At 38.7% G+C, this 11,744-nt stretch overlaps 2 non-coding genes across 2 annotated transcripts; both read left to right on the top strand.

The window, feature by feature from the left end:
* Positions 1 to 10,703: 10,703 nt before the first annotated feature.
* On the top strand, positions 10,704 to 10,775 carry trnaa-agc (transfer RNA alanine (anticodon AGC)). The gene has a single exon. It is a non-coding gene; the product is annotated as a tRNA-Ala (tRNA).
* A 640-nt stretch (positions 10,776 to 11,415) lies between these two features.
* Positions 11,416 to 11,487, top strand: trnaa-agc (transfer RNA alanine (anticodon AGC)). The gene has a single exon. It is a non-coding gene; the product is annotated as a tRNA-Ala (tRNA).
* Positions 11,488 to 11,744: the final 257 nt, after the last annotated feature.

Consider the following 11,744-nt stretch of genomic DNA (forward strand, 5'->3'; position numbering starts at 1 on the left):
ACGGGACAACCATCTTACTTCACTGTGCAACACTAAATCACTGTACTCTGTGTCATAGTCCTGGATTAACTCTCTGAACTGTCTGTGGTGTAGTGCTCTTGAAACAATGTAATTGACCACATGCACAACCCTTTGCATCACATTTAGGAATTCACTGTTTCTGAGCTTTGACACCAGTGCCTCCTGATGGATGATGCAGTGGAAGCTGATGAAATTGCCGATTTCATCTCTTTTCTTCATGAGGCCAACAAGACCCTTCTCTTTGCCTCGCATGCTTGGAGCACCATCAGTACACACACTTGCAAGTTTGGACCAGCTGAGATGATTTTCCTCAAAAAATACTACAAGCGCATTAAGAATATCCTCACCTCTTGTTTGGCCACAGAGTGGTAGTAAACACAACATTTCCTCTTGAAAAGAGTTTTCTTTCGGGAACCTCACCCAAGTGCACAGCTGAGCAACGTCAGTCACGTCTGTGCTTTCGTCCACTGCGATGCTAAAACAAGGTGCAGCACGCAGATCAGCCAACAACTGGCCACGTATGTCCTTTCCGATGTCTTCCATTCGCCTCATTATTGTTGAATCAGAGAGCTGTAACCCTTTTAGTTGTTTAATGATGGCGTCCTTGTTGTCAAAGTCTGAGAAGAGTATTTCTGCTGAAGCCAAAAAACAGTCTTTCACTATTTCTGAGTCTGAGAAGGGTTTTTTAGCCCGCGCCAAAATCCACGCTATTTCATAAGACGCCTCTGTTAAACGCTCTGCAGTGGAAGTTGTCCGGTGGATTAGATTTTGCTGCTCACAAAGTGAAGCAGTGAGATGTGCTATTTTTTTCTTTCTTATTTCACTGCCAGACGGATAACTTTCATTGAATTGTGGATGCGCCGTTTTGAAATGGCGCTCCAAGTTGCTTCGTTTGAAACCGACACGGGTTTGTTTGCATATTAAGCACAGAGGGTTCATGCCATGCAGAACAAATAAGAATTCGTCTGTCCACTTATCTTGAAATTTTCTGTGCTCATCTTGTATGCTTCGTATTTTCCGTTTCTTGCTGGGTAACGTTACACCTGCCGTTTGTCTGCTCGTCCCCTCTCCGGTGTCTTTGTGCTGATTTTTGTTTGCTGCTTCCTCAGACTCATTTTCCTCATCTGCTCCACTATTCGTTCCAACACTGTGTGTCTGTCTGTCTGGTGTTTGACCTCGTTTCTGTCCCTTTTTTATTAAAAACCGGTCCATTTTGTGTTTTACGCTAGCTAGCGGAGCTTACTGCTGCCTTCATGTGAAGTGGAAATGTCCGGCGCGTCGTGTTCAAGTGCTTTTGTTGTCATAGTGAAGTGAACCATAGCGGACCCAGTCTGTCCTGAACTGCTATTGGTTAAAATGTTTTAGACTGCTAGCTAGTATCTGCTCTCAGGAGTTAAAACCAAATAATAACAGTATTTTAATAAAACGACACTAAGTTTAAAATATGTTTGGTATTAACCATAATTACGATAGCACTTGAAGGCAGCATACGTTGCCTGCCTGCAGACGTGAGCCGCTGTCAAGTTTTGGCTGTGTTACCACGGCTACAGTGTGTCCTACTTTCATTCGCGCTTTCCGTGATTCAGCTGCGTGAAATCTATTACAACTTACCAAAGGCAAATGGGCATTGTGAAACTGTAAGCTACAATGCAAGCCGCCAATTATAGCGTAACGAGCCGCATGAGGCTCGCGAGCCGCGCAATGAGTAACTGTGTGTTAACTCTTCGTCGTTAACGTTGCTACTGGACGTTTGTTTGTTTTGAGAGGCGGAGCTACAGGTTACGTCATGGAGTGGACGGACTGTGGTCCGCCCAAAGGGGGGAGGATGATCAGTTGTGGCGCCATCTAGCTAAAGAGATGGTGAACTGCACAAATTTTACTCTAAAGTTAAATACTGCCTCTAGCGGTACATATGGGAAACTGCATGCTTTAGTGGAAGCAATGTTGCTCTCTGCTGGTAACATGAAGTTAACACTTATATAGAAATTACTCGTTCATTTAAATACAGTTTATTCTTTAATATTTATACATTATAATTAATCATAATTATAATTGTTCCATAAGCTTGAAATATGAGTAAGATTTATAGAAATTTTTTTAAAGGTTTATTTTTTAGTTTTGGATTTACAGCTTTAAAAATGGTGATGACTTGTTATGAAACTGAATTTTTGTTTTTATTTTTTACATAAGGAGTTGAGAAGAGGAGTGCCTGAATCACAACTCCTAAAACACTGAAACACACCTGGTGGTTTTGACTTTGTGGGTGACACGATACTCGAATTCCAGTCGAGAGAAAGTGGTGCGTTTATTCATGAAATTATTCAAATAGAACATTTGTTTTTGTTTATTTTTTACACATTTATAGCAACACATTACCTTACACAAACAATCAGAACACAATTTATTCACTTATATATGGCTTCACAGTGGTATATATGATACATGAAAGGACTTGGCAGTGGACTGAATATTGAATTTGTTTACTTTTTGAGCATCATTGATTAACAATCACTCATTGATTGATTGGCTTTGACAATTTAGTATTATTAATTTGATTAGTTATCTGCAAGTTAGCTAATCTGTTTAAACTATCAAGTGAATATGGTGAATAATAATTTCAGTATCTGTGCTTAACTTAACTTTGATTGGGGATAATGATATCATTCCAGTTTTGGAGATGATTTAAGGTTTGATCAATTATATCATTACGATTAGGGTGGATTTATTCTCACATCACTTCTTCTGCAGTTGGCAAAGTTTGGTGACCATAGATTTTGTATAGCACATAATTTTTCGTTCGACATTAGATTTATAGTAAAGGAAAAATTAAGAGAAGTTCTTTATAATGACGAGTCCCTACATTACACAGCCATGGTCAGTTGAGGGTACTTTTAATCCAGATGTAGTTAACACCTTACAAGTCCTAGTGTCTACTTATAGAGCACGTCAGAGGAAAGGAAAAAAGGGAAAGAAACGAAGTGAAGAAAAAAGACAAATTGAATTAGGCATACTGCAACTCTTTGAGATCGTAGGGCAAAGTTTATCTAAACTGGCAAATGACAAAAAGATGCAAAGCACACGAGACATTAAGAAAAAGGAGAAGACCACCAAGTTGACAAAGAAAACCAACATATCTTTCTCTCATGCAACATCAGCAAAGAAGCCACCACCATATGAAAGAGAAGTACGTTTACGAATGTTGGCAAAAGCAGAAAGAAGAGGAGATCGATCAACAAAGCAATTAATGTCAGAGAAAGATGACACGAAGGACAATGAAAGTGAAAATGAAAGTGAAAGACATGAAAGTGAAGACGAAAGTGAAAAAGATGAAAGTGAAGAGGAAGTGGAAGGAGAAAAAAAATCTCCAACGGAGTTTACGCAACAAAGAGAAGAAAAAAGTCTCAAAAGTCAGACACCTGGAAAGATGCACTACATCCAAAAACAGAAAAGAAAGACAACAAAATGCGCCCAGTGATACTAATCACAAAATCTGGACAAAATCTGGAGTACAAGCCTTGGCAGAATACTGACATGTCTGACATACTCGGAAAATTACCGACGCTTCAAGATGGTGCACACCCCTGGATCTCAAAGCTGGAAGAGGTTCTGGTGGGAACACAGCCAGCGATGGGAGATATTAAGAGACTTTTGGCCAGCCTTATTGGAGTTCCAGCAATGAAAGAGATTCTGCAAACAGCAGGCCTAAAGAGATATGTGGAGACGTCTGTCAATGATCAAGAACGGTTTGCTGCAAGTCGAGGATGGATGTGGAGAACCTTGAGAGGACTTTTTCCAACAAATGTGCATCCTGACAACATCTTCATTGAGCCACTTGGCCACCAAGAGAACCCGAGAGCATATGTATCAAGAGCTCATCGAATGTGGAGAAACATTACGGGAAATGATCCCGAATTGAACCAGATGGAGAAATCAATTTTAAGAGCCAAAATCCAGAAAGGACTACCCCTGACAGTGAGGAGCAAATTGGCTGAAGTGTTTGGTCTTGGAAGTATGACCAAAGGCGTATATACGGATCACATCGCACATCAGGTGGAAGTGTATCGGAAAAAGGAACAAGATCAAGATACTCTCCGAAAACTCACCCAAATACAGTTGATCGATGATAAGAAGAAAGAAAAGAACCAAGCAATCGTCATGAAGAGTCAGACACAACCTACTCAAGTGCAACCACAACTACAACAACAGTTTCAGCAACAGCCACCTGAGGTTCCCATTGCCTCTTTCCAACAGCCATCGTGTGATCAACCACAAATAGGAAGAGGAAAAGGCCAAGCAAACTTTGGAAGAGGAAGAGGAGGAAACTTCCCACAGATACAAGGACCATGTCATAATTGTGGACAAATGGGCCACTTTGCTCGTAATTGCTACAGCTCCAGAGGAAGCTTCAGAGGAAACTTCAGAGGAGGATTCAGGAATAGCTTCAGAGGAGGCTACAGAGGTCAACAGCAGCAAATCAGGGGACCGGTAAACCCATGTAGGGGTCCGGTACCTGGTTTCTAAAGGTGCCAGCTGGTAGTGTCAGGGCCGAAGCAAGAACCAACAATAGAGGTGAAGATAAACAATCAACCATTGGAAGTTATGGCTGATTGTGGTGCTGCTTTCACCTGTATTCGGCCAAAAGACGCTATACATCTTCCCATGTCTGGACAACTAATACGCACAATCGGGTTTGAGGGCGTGAAACAGCTGATTCCTCTCACAGAGCCAGTTGAGCTCTGCTACAAAAACCGAAAAATCACCCTACCCATATTGGTGTCAGAACATACACCCATTGCTCTCTTGGGAAGAGATGCAATGTGCCAACTTGAATGTACGATACAATGCACACCTAATGGCTGCCAGGTGGATGTACCTTCTGATACTCACCATCAACTACACATGGCACCAGACTCAGAGACTTCTTCAGTATACTGGATTGGAGATCCAGATCCAGAACCGCTAAAACCAGCTACTATTTGGGAAAAGTCCATCGTGGCAAACATGCCTAACACAAAGCTACCAGAGTATCCACATCATTGCACACTCAAATATTTCAAGAACACAGACCAAGCAAATCCAGAACAATGATTGAGTAATCAACCCAAACATGTTGAGCTGACTTCATCACCACAAGGAGCAGCTATGAAGATGAACATTAACGATTAGTAGTTTGTCTCGGTCAGATGATAACTCATTTACATAGAAACATCTCTGAAAGTTATTTAGAAGCTATTCATACAGCACTAAAACCTAGAACAGTTAGGGAAATGATGTCATTTATTGATATCACAGACTTTTAGAGCAGGAAGATATTATCTTAGTGAGATGCGCTACGGTAAATTCGGCTGAAAATTTGCCAACTCCAGAAGATGGGGAACCACATGATTGTGTGGAAAATTGCGGGTTTAAGAAAACAGATGGTTCTCAGATCCAACATCATACACAGGTATTGAAATTATTGCATGCAATGATAAAACCAAAAGAAATAGCTGTAGCTAAGTGTGCAGCTCACAAACAGGACATGTTAAGAAATCAGGAAGGACTGATGGTAGTGCCTTCAGACCTACTGGGCCTAATGATTCAGGAAGCCCATGGGTTAGCCCATGTGGCAAAGGGAGAAGTTAGGAGAAAGATTGCAAAAGTGTGTGGGGCTTTGGTTATAGATTATGTTGACATGATAAAACCAGTTGTGAATAGATTTTCACAATGGTCTGAAGCATGTCCAAGCAAACGTAAAGATGCTCAGTCTGTTGCTAAGTTTTTGTGTTGCGAAGTTTAAAGTAGATGGGGTTTACCCGATCGCATATCTTCAGACAACGGGAAAGAATTTGTGGATAAAACAGTAAGGTTAATTTTACGAAAAAATTAGGAATCAAATAACGTTTAGGAGCTGTCTATCACCCACAAAGCCAAGGTGTGAATAAATGAATGTTGTGCTAAAAAACTGCATTGTTGAAATCTGTTAGCACACAGGTTTTAATTGGGTTGAGGTACTTCCACTAGCATTAGTGATATGTCATTTAAGTGAATTCTAAAGCAAAAAGGTCAATAGCAATTAGTTAGATCAATAATGACGGTAGAACAGAAAAAATGTCCACTATTCTAGGGCTATAGCTAGTGGTATTATTGCGTCAAATATAGTTTCTACAAATACATCAGTGATAGATAAGAATGTTTCAATAACAGTGATGACAACAGCTAATTCTATGATTTCTGATAATCATACAAGTGCAGCTGTGGAAATGAGTTCCACAACAAATAACAATGGCAACTTCTTCATTGCTTATAGAGCCTGAAGGTACAAAAACAATACTAGACATTACATCCCAATTCATTATAGTCTATAAATACAACTCAACAGGCTATTGAACAATTGAACATTAGGTTGAATAATATTGAGGACAGTTTTAAAGAGACATTAGATGAGGAGATTGATAACGACTGCGGTGAGACAGATAGTGTGAATATATCACCAGATGAGTATTCGGACGGAGATTTGACACCAGAAAAAATGTCTCAGAATTTTCGCGCCATAAGAAAGCGGAAAAAGTTGAAATCCTGGGGTTTGATGCCTCAGTGTTGCAAATTTTAGATACATGGGCAAGCAGAAATGTGGTATTGGCAAATAACTCACTCCGTTAGAGAAATTACTGGGATAAAGGGTCCGGTTTAGTGAAAATTCCAACTCCAAGCACGTGGAATTCAATTTACGATTAATACCTGAACCTTTGCTGGCATATTGCCAATCATGATTGGTGACATGGCTGTGGGTTCTTACAAAGCAAACACAATTCTGATAATTTGGTGGAAATAGCTGATCGCCTGTTCACATGCAATATTTACATCACTACAGTTGTTCTTCGCCAGTGGAATGACAGTTTTTGAATATTCTTGAATATTATGAAGATATTGTACGTTCTGGGAGCTGCTATTTTATCACTTTGTGTGATTTTCTGTTGTTGTACATTGGTACTGACCTTTCCTAAAGCTATGATACAGATGAGGAGGTGACAGTAGTGGTTGATGAGATAGTGGAGACTTATCCATTTTGATTGATTACACCATTCCCTGAACGATATTTTAACCAAGTGGTTTCTTGGTTAAAGGGGGGAACGGAAAGGAAATATGGAATCACGTATTAATAATGCATTAATTAGGCATTGAGTGTTAAACATTAATCAAAAAAGATAGAGGAAAAAAAAAAATAAAAAAAAAAAACAACAAAGAAAAATTAGAATTTAGCTATCATGTGGTGTTTAATGTTTGTGCAAGATACTGGTCAGATGTTTTTTACCTTCCAGAACAAGTGTGGGAGTGATGGGGCTAGATGATTCTACCTGACTATATGAACATGGACACCTCAAACATGGACACTCCAGTTATGGACACTGAAGGACAAAAATATGGATGGCAATCCACAACGAAGCCGTCATGAACTGTGATACTGAACGATAAGTTGATGCTGCCAAAGGAATATCAACAACAACAATTGTCCAATGTATTAATATGTGTCCTACATGTTTGTGATGTTTATTGTATTGGAATATGTTTATTACAATGTATTCTACCTCATTAATGATTTCTACTTCATACTAGGTATTTTAACGAATACACATTTTAGAGTTTGCTAGATAGTTTAAAGTGCTTATGTTGGGACCTCAGGTATTGTGATTTTTTTTCCGTTTTTTATTTGAAGGGCCAGTGGGGCTTAGGCAAGGAAAGGCTTACTGTGAGGTGCGATGGGTCGACCAGACCTCACAGTGGGCAACCTTTTGTTTGTTTCTGAGGTTCTCAATGTGTGTACTTAATGTAGATGCACGTAGACATTTAGACATTTATGTTTTTCTTTTCAAGTAAAAACAAATCAACTAAATTAGAGCTAAGTAAGTCTATAGACTTGGAGTTAAAGACTGATAAATATAAGATAAAATAAGGCATTAATTAAATAAATACTAGTTTTCTCATTTTGATTGGTTAGAGATTTATTAAAATTGGCAGAGGATGATATTTGAAAGGATCCTTTTCACATTTGGAAATTTTACAGTATGATTAAGGCTAAACATGATAAGGGGTTGTCATAACCTTTAAGACTATTTATGACATGCTTTGTTATCTTTGTTTTTTCGAGGTGGATGGACCTCGAAAAGGGGGGAATGAGGTGTATTTACTGCTTCACGTGTAGGAAATTAAATCATCTAAATTGAACTTTGACTGTGCTAGCCTCAGCATTCCTGGCCAAGCAAAGGAACAGTAGAATCAAAGAACAGGTTTGTTCCTGTTATCACCTCTTTGTTACATTACGATCAAAAATAAACAATCAATCAATGTTTCAAACTCTGGGCTCCGACCCCCTGCGGAGCCCAGGGGATTTAATCATCCTCACAGGTCACTCAGGATGTTGGAAGAATACCAGCTGTTTGTTTCCACCTCAAAATGAGATCATCATGTGAGGGTCTTATCACCTAAATGGACAAATGTTGCTTCCTTTCTTTGTGTCCCAGAAAAGGGTTGTTAAGTAATCATGTGACATCTGAGAACTTTGTGAAAGATATAAGCTTTGCTCTCCTGTTCTTGCTTCAGAGTAAATTTGACCCCGGCTGCTCTCACAGGGCTTCTGCCTCAGCCCTGTTCTTTTGATTCTGCTTGTGTTAATAAACTTTGTGTTATTATGCAAGCCAGTTTCAGCGATGATCCCTTTTTCCACACTACATCTTTTTCATCGTTCACATCTCCATCTGGGGAAACCACGACACATGTATGGGCCAGCCGTGGATAGTTGTACCACACTGACAGCCAATCAGATTGCAGCATTTCTTGTCCGCGGTCCTTGGTACTGAATTTTACTTTTCCTGTCAATGGTGCTGAACTGCTTTGTTACTTTTCTAAATTTAGTTATAATATGTAATATTACACTGCAAAAATCATATCTGTAATCAAGATTTATTTTCTGTTCCATTCAGAAATTAATTAAAAACAACCTATTTGACCTATTATTCATATTGAAAATAAGCTGACCAGTGCTTTGAAGATGGAATCAAGTGAAACAAGTTCTTTCCTTAAAATCAGTGTTTTATTAAAAATACTCAAACATGAGCCTTCAGTATTAAAAGCTAAAACAAGTATAAACGGGTAAAAAAACAAGAACAGGAAAACTATGGAAATTGTAGCTGCTGCAAAGCAATGGGACTGGGCAGAAGTTGCAGTAACTTGGTGCAACAAGAAGAATACTGAGTAAAACAAGAGGGAGTAAAAACAAGCAAGTATAAAAATAAGTTTATGAGTAATAACAATCAGTTTTAATATACAAATGCTTGTTCATGTGGATCTTGTTGGGTTCTTTCTTTCTTACTATGAACTCCATTTTTTTTTTTTGTTAAGCGCTTTGAGATGACTTTGTTGTATTTTGCACTATATAAATACAGTTCAATTGAATTGAATCCTCAAAAAACAACATCAATTCGATATACTGTATATACACAAGAAAGAAAAAAACACTAAATCTATTAAAGTAATCAGTACACAATTTACACACCTGACACTATGCCTGCATTAGTATTATGCACCAATTGTACCATAGTTTGAGTTTTGAGAACAGTGGGTGATTAAAATATGAAATGTATTAGGTGTATGCATAAAACATCAGCATTACTACTTCTTTCCTTCTGCTGCCCACCTCTCCTTTTCCATGCCATAGAATGATGAGGCTTGAAATTCCCTCCATGTCATTTCCTTCGTCATGCCTCTGTCTTTATATAAGGCGAGGACTTATAGGTGGGCAGTAAATGTATTTTCTTGAAACTTTTGGAAACCCTGTGTGTACATGTTTGCTGTTTGGGCCCTGCTTTAGCTCTGTGCGACAGAATCGGCACATTGTTCCCTGAGGTTGAGGGTCTGGGAGTTTCCTCTTTTTTTCAGCTTTTTCCTCCACTCTGTGCTTTGTTAGCTGAAGTTCACGCTGAAAGAAATCAGTCTGTGCAAACTCTTCAAAGGCCATTCTAGGATTTGTCAGGCCCTCTGCAGAATAGGCTTTAAAGACCTTTGTGGAGCAATAGTAGTATCTAATGGGCCCTTGCTGATGAACTGATGATATCTCACTTTGGTAGCGGGATTTTTGGCTGCCCACACGAGAGACATTTTTTTGTCGGTTTGGGTTTTTGTTGCTGCTGGTCTGGATGTCGGTGGAGGAACAACGGCAGAAGGTCCAGCTGACGGAACAAGGATGAAAAACAAAAACATAATTAGTGACGTGTCGTCATTTTCACATCTTTTATTATCATCACAGATTACATAATAACTTAAAACATTTTTTGACCACAGTTACATCTTCAGAATAGTCATAAAAAACATCTTACTGTGTGGTGTCTCAGGTGTCTGAGGGTCTGGTCTGTGTGTCAGTGGGGGAACAACAAATTTGGGTATTATAGACAGTATAGTAAAGGACACATTTGCGGCACAGTAACAAAGAGTTATGAAGACATCTTACTGTGTGTTGGTTGGCTCATGTGTATGAAGGGCAGAGGAGATCTCAGAAGGTGGGAGGGTTCCTGAAAAGATCAATGTATATATGTTCAATTAAAACCAATAAACTCCATTTACTTTACATTGCATCATTTATTTATTCACTTTGTTAATATATTTGTTCCCACTAATGTTCAGAAACTTATAACACTCATAAATCAGCAGGGGATGTAGCTCAGTGGTTGAGCGCATGCTTAGCATGTATGAGGCCCCAGGTTCAATCCCTGGCATCTCCAAGGAACAAAAACTCAAGGGTTGTGAAGTTCCATGCCGTCTTTCTGCAATGGGTGTTTGTCATATTTTTCTCATTTTTCATGCCCTTCTGCATTTTAATCCCAGTTTAAGTGTGCACATCATTTTTAGACTAGTTTTTAGGGTCTTTTCTCAGAAAAAAAAAAGAAATCCAAATTTGTTCAAGTCTTATGCCTTATTATTACCTTAAGTCCAATTTTGGGCATTTGCAACTTAATTCACATTTTTTTTTTTTTCATTTTTTTTTCTCATTTTTTGTAAAGACAACAGGGGATGTAGCTCAGTGGTAGAGTGCATGTTTAGCATGTATGAGGCCCCAGGTTCAATCCCTGGCATCTACAAGGAACAAAAACTCAAGGGTTGTGAAGTTCCATGCCTTCTTTCTGCAATGGGTGTTTGTCATATTTTTCTCATTTTTCATGCCCTTCTGCATTTTAATCCCAGTTTAAGTGTGCACATCATATTTAGACTCGTTTTTAGGTCTTTTGATAGCATTTTCTCAGAAAAAAAAAAAAAAATCCAAATTTGTTCATTTTTTATGCCTTATTATTACCTTAAGTCCAATTTTGGGCATTTGCAACTTAATTCACAATTATTTTTTTTTCATTTTTTGTGAACATAATTGAGGATGTAGCTCAGTGGTAGAGCGCATGCTTAGCATGTATGAGGCCCCAGGTTCAATCCCTGGCATCTACAAGGAACAAAAACTCAAGGGTTGTGAAGTTCCATGCCTTCTTTCTGCAATGGGTGTTTGTCATATTTTTGTCATTTTTCATGCCCTTCTGCATTTTAATCCCAGTTTAAGTGTGCACCTCATATTTAGACTCGTTTTTAGGGTCTTTTGATAGCATTTTCTCAGAAAAAAAAAAAAAATCCAAATTTGTTCAAGTCTTATGCCTTATCATTACCTTAAGTCCAATTTTGGAACTTTTTTCTCATTTATTTTTCTCATT

The sequence above is a fragment of the Gouania willdenowi genome, unplaced genomic scaffold (assembly GCF_900634775.1).
Source record: "Gouania willdenowi unplaced genomic scaffold, fGouWil2.1 scaffold_87_arrow_ctg1, whole genome shotgun sequence".
Classification (NCBI taxonomy): Eukaryota; Metazoa; Chordata; class Actinopteri; order Blenniiformes; family Gobiesocidae; genus Gouania; species Gouania willdenowi.